Here is a 6,000-nt window from a genome sequence, read left to right as displayed (position 1 = left end):
GACGTTTCTCTACCCGAAACAATCTATTGTTTTATGAGCCTCTCTTTTATGTATCTCAATTTATATGTGATTTTATACTTGAACCTTCGTTCATTTCAAAACCGTTACACATTTCGCACGTTTATCGCAATCAAAAAACAATAATACTCTCTCGTGAACAAACTAAATTTACGATGCTTTCATTATTCATGTTATGCTATATGAAATTCATGTTATGCTATGTGGAAACCATGATTATGCTATTTGAACCTTTTATATGAAACAATTTGAACACTTTTATGCTATGTGATTCATTTCATGAAAAACGATTTTTCTTAAACAAACATTATGATCAAGTCTCACCTATTCATTCCTTTTGAATCTCTATATGTCTTCACCAAACTCTGGATCCTCCAAGAAAGCCAAGAAGTCTAAGTCGGGCTTAAAGAAGAACTCCAACAACTCCAACTCCATCTCCAAACAAGAGTTAGTGGGTCCAATCGCTAAACAAATGGCCGACCAAATGGCCCGAGTTATTCCGGATATCGTGAGTAAGATTCAACCCTCCATCGAGCAGGGTTCTGTCGAATCCAAGGTCGAGCAACCTAAATCACCATTCCTCTTCAAGCAATTCATGGCTTGTAAACCCCTAGAATTTTCAGGCAAGGATGGTGCCACCACATTGCTCACATGGTTTGACGCCATGGAAATCGTGTTCCGTCAGAGTGGTTGTCCTGACGACTTACGCACCCAAAACGCTACTGGGGTGTTTCGCTCAAGGGCCCTAGACTGGTGGACCTCTGAGCGAGGCATAAGAGGAGAAGATGCCACCCACGCTTTACCATAGGCTGAAATAAAGAAGATCACGAGGGAAGAATTCTGCCCTCAGCATGAGCTCAGGAAGATGGAGCATGAGTTTTGGTTCCTGAAACAACTCGGCGATGATAACGATGGCTTAACCACCCATTTCAAGCAACTTAGCATTCTTTGTCCTAGCCAGGTCGATATACCAGAAAAGCAAATCAACAAATACATCCACTGCTACCCTGACTCCTTCATGAACCTTATGGAATCTGCTCTTCCAGCAACCATAGAGGAAACCTATCGCTTGGCCGCTCGCCTTAACTGCAACATCGTCCTTCGTAGGAACTCTGAAAAGGCTTCCTCGAAGAACGTACACCAAGCCACTGTTGAACCCACCTCATCAACCAAAAAGAACCAGAACAAGAAGCAGAAGGCTTCTAGTCAGAATTATGCGATTGTTACTCTGCCAAACCCTCAAGCCTTACAATCCAACCCTGCTACGCCTACAAACGAACGAAAGCCATACACTGGGATTCATCCCAAGTGTACTACTTGCAATTTTCACCACCCTACCAATGTCAATTGTCGCCCCTGTACCAATTGCAATCATTTCGGCCATAACACCACCTATTGTAAGAACAACCCCCACAAGCCCAGCAAGCTCAACAAGTTCAAGCCGCTCAACAAAACGCCAAACTAGCACGAGCCTGCTACAAATGTGGTGACACAACTCACCTTCGTCCTCAGTGTCCTCAACTTAATAAGGAACAACAACAACCCCCTCGAGGACGAGCTTTCAACCTAAACGCAAATCAGGCGCGCAACGACAATGACGTCGTTAATGGTATATTTCTAATTAACCATCTTTATGCTTTAATACTATTTGATACTGGTGCGGACAAAAGCTTTGTGTCCTTAGAATTTGAATCTTTGTTAAGTTGTACACGCTGTAAGCTACCTAAGTCGTTTTCTATCGAAGTTGCCAATGGCAAATCTATCCTTGTCAATTCCGTTCTTCTCGATTGTCTCCTCAATCTTAACGAGCACGTTTTCACCATCGATCTTATACCCATGCAATTGGGTAGTTTCGACGTCATCATAGGCATGGATTGGCTTCGAAAGAACCATGCTGAAATCGCTTGCCACGAGAAATACGTTCGTTTACCTCTTCTATCTGGTGATGTTTTACACGTTTATGGAGACCGACCTTCAAAGGGACTGAAATTGATGTCCTGCACACAAGCGAACAAATATTTACGCAAACAGTACTTTGCCTTTTTAGCCCACGTTGTGGAAGAAAAGGGCAAGGGAAAGAGCGTAAGTGATGTTCCAGTGGTGCGTAACTTCCCTGATGTCTTTCCTGAAGATTTACATGGTCCTCCTCCACCTTGATCTGTCGACTTTCGTATTGACCTCGTACCTGGATCGACTCCTGTTGCGAAAGCTCTTTATCGTCTTGCACCTTCTGAGATGCAAGAGTTATCTACGCAACTTCAAGAACTCCTCGATAAGGGCTTCATTCGTCCAAGTACCTCACCTTGGGGTGCTCCTATACTCTTCGTCAATAAAGAAGGATAGCTCGTTTCGCATGTGCATCGACTATCGAGAGCTTAACAAACCCACCATCAAGAATCGTTATCCTCTTCCGCGCATTGATGATCTCTTTGACCAAATCCAAGGTGCTACTTACTTCTCCAAGATCGATCTTCGATCTGGTTATCACCAGCTTTGTGTTCTCGAAGAGGATATTCCCAAAACTGCATTTCACACTCGCTATGGACACTACGAGTTCGTGGTTATGCCTTTTGGTTTGACCAACGCGGCCGCTGTGTTCATGTATCTCATGAATCACGTTTGTAAACTTATCTGGATCGTTTCGTAATCGTCTTTATTGATGATATCCTCATTTATTCTAAATCTCAAGCCGATCACGAACGTCATCTACATCTCATACTTGAGCTTTTACGTGTCGAACACCTTTACGCGAAGTTTTCCAAATGCGAGTTCTGGATCAAAGAAGTCCAATTCCTTGGACACATTATTAGTGAAAAAGGAATCCATGTTGATCCTTCCAAAATCGAAGCAGTGAAGAATTAGACTGCTCCTAAAACTCCTTCTGAAATCCGTTCTTTCTTAGGATTGGCAGGTTATTACCGCCGATTCATCTCGAACTTTTCAAAGATCGCCGTTCCCCTCACTTTGTTGACTCAAAAAGAGAAACCTTTTGCTTGGGGTCCTGAGCAAGAGAAATCTTTTCAAACTCTCAAGAATTTGCTTTGTAACGCTCCTATTCTTGCTCTTCCCGATGGGAATGATGATTTCGTGGTGTATTGCGATGTCTCGAATCGTGGTCTTGGTTGTGTTCTCATGCAACAGACAAAGTCGTCGCTTACGCCTCTCGTCAACTCAAAATACATGAGAAAAACTATACGACCCACGACCTTGAGCTTGGCGCAGTTGTTTTTGCGTTAAAGATCTGGCGACACTACCTATATGGTACAAAGTGTGTGGTTTTCACTGACCATAAGAGCCTACAACACATCTTTAACCAAAAAGAACTTAATATGCGTCAGCGACGTTGGGTGGAATTACTTAACGACTACCACTGCGAGATTCGCTATCACCCTGGTAAAGCGAATATCGTGGCCGATGCACCTAGTCGTAAGACTCATGTTAGTAGCATTTGTTGTTTTTACATCTCTAGCGATCTTCACAATTGCATTCGTGAAGCTCAATATTCGTCAGCCAACAAAGGAACCTTATTCGTAGAAGTACATGGTGCAACTGAAGACCAACTTGTGACCAAGTCTGATGGGCTTCAATGCTTTCGTGATCGCATCTGGGTGCCAGATCGCGACAATCTTCGTGAACTCATCATGAACGAGGCACACAAATCCAAATACTCGATTCATCTTGGTGCTGACAAGATGTACCATAATCTATGTATATCCTATTGGTGGCCTGGTATGAAGAGAGACATTGCCACATATGTTTCTAAGTGCCTTATCTGTTCGAAAGTCAAAGCCAAGCATCAACGACCTTCTGGTCTACTCGAACAACCTGAAATACCCGTTTGGAAATGGGATAGCATTGCTATGGACTTCATAACCAAACTTCCTCGCACTCCTTCTAGTCACGATAGTATCTTGGTAATCATCGATCGCTTGACCAAATCTGCTCATTTTCTTCCTATTCGTGAAGATTTCAAGGTTGAACGGCTTGCTCGACTCTACACCGACGAAATTATATGCCGTCATGGTATTCCTCTCGACATCATTTCTGATCATGATGGTCGTTTCACTTCGCGTCTTTGGCAAACTTTCCAGTCCGCTATGGGTTCTCATTTGAATCTTAGTACAGCCTGTCATCCTCAAACGGATGGACAGACTGAACGTACTATCCAAACCCTAGAGGACATGCTCCGTTCCTGTGTCATCAACTTTGGTGGTAGTTAGGATGTGCACTTACCCTTGATCGAATTCTTGTACAACAATAGCTACCACACCAGTATTCAAATGGCTCCTTTCGAGGCATTGTATGGTCGTAAATGCCGATCTCCTTTAAGCTGGCATGAGATTGGTGATAAACAATTTACTGGTCCTGAGATCATACAAGAGACAACGGATAAGATCCTTCAAATCCGTGACAATCTACTCAATGCCAGAAGTCGACAAAAGAGCTACGCTGACAAGAGACGCAAACCGTTGGAATTTAACATTGGTGATCATGTACTACTCAAAGTATCTCCTTGGAAAGGAGTAGTTCGCTTTGGTAAAAAGGGAAAACTTGCCCCTCGCTATGTTGGTCCTTTCAAGATACTCGAGAGGATTGGCAAGGTAGCTTATTGACTCGATTTACCTCAAGAACTCAACAACGTTCATCCAACGTTTCACGTCTCGAATCTCAAGAAGTGTCTCGCTGAAGAAGGACTTCAAGTTCCTCTCGAAGATCTCTAAATCAACGACACTTTGCATTTTGTGGAGAAACCCATCGAAATCATGGACCAAGGTGTCAAGAAAATGAGGCACAGTCAAATTCCTATCGTTAAGGTTCGATGGGAAGGAAAACGTGGCGCTGAATTTACTTGGGAACTCGAGAGTGATATGAAGGCCAAGTATCCGCATCTTTTTGTTACTTATTCCTAAATTGTGGGACGAAATTTTCTAAAGGAGGGGAGACTGTAACGCCCTGCTATTTCATACTTTCTAAATTTGGAAACCCTTGCTTATAATTCTATTTTTGGAAACTTTGCATTCTTGTAATCGTCCTTTCGTTGTACCCTATGTAAAATCCGAGACTTGAATCATAATGAAATTCGTATTTTCGTTACATTTGTGTTATATGCGTCTTATACATGTTCATACGTTCAAAAACATCCTTCATGTGACACTTTATTCATACCTTGTGCTAAAAACGTCAAACTTGCAAACTATTGATCTATATGCCAAATTACGCAAATTCGATACTATTTCTCAACAAATAAACAAAATTATACTTGTTTTATGTTTAGTTTATGATTCTTTTGCATAACATACTGTCACGACCCCCGACCATACCCTGAACGGGAGCCGCGAGCAGTCAAGTGGTACCGGTGGTTATTTTGAAAAGTATTGCAGCGGAAATGTTCATCAGGACCGTGAGTTAGGAAAATATCAGAGTTTAGAAAACACCAGATTTTATTTATTAAATAGATGGGATAAAACCCATGTTTACAAAGGTAGCTTTAATATGGGATAAACCCGAATATATAAAAATAACATTTAATTCATTTGATAAAATAAGCCACTTCTTTAAGCCGTTTGGTGTCGTGTCACAACTCTTATTCCAATCTACCGTAATCACCTGAAACACGTTTTAAAAACATTTGGTCAGCAGGAAATACTGGTGAGTTCTTTCATTTTTGTACAAAAACATATTTGTTATAATTCACAGTATTAAGAGCGATTACAATGTTTACATATCAACCAATTACCCCAAATTGGTATTTGTCACTCGACTCGTTTCTGTGACTATGGTCAGATCACCCATTGGCTAACCCGTTGTCCAATGGTGACGGGTATCAAGTAATGTATACAAAACCCCACATACCGGCAGTAATTGAAGATTACAAAGACTTAATCCCTGTAATTATAACTTTGAAATAAATAGGGTTTTGGAAACAATTTGATAAAAAGAGAATGACTCACAAACTGTGAGAAAAGAGAATGGACTCACATT

The sequence above is a fragment of the Helianthus annuus genome, chromosome 6 (assembly GCF_002127325.2).
Source record: "Helianthus annuus cultivar XRQ/B chromosome 6, HanXRQr2.0-SUNRISE, whole genome shotgun sequence".
Taxonomy (NCBI): Eukaryota; Viridiplantae; Streptophyta; class Magnoliopsida; order Asterales; family Asteraceae; genus Helianthus; species Helianthus annuus.
Note: the sequence above shows the minus strand (reverse complement) of the source record.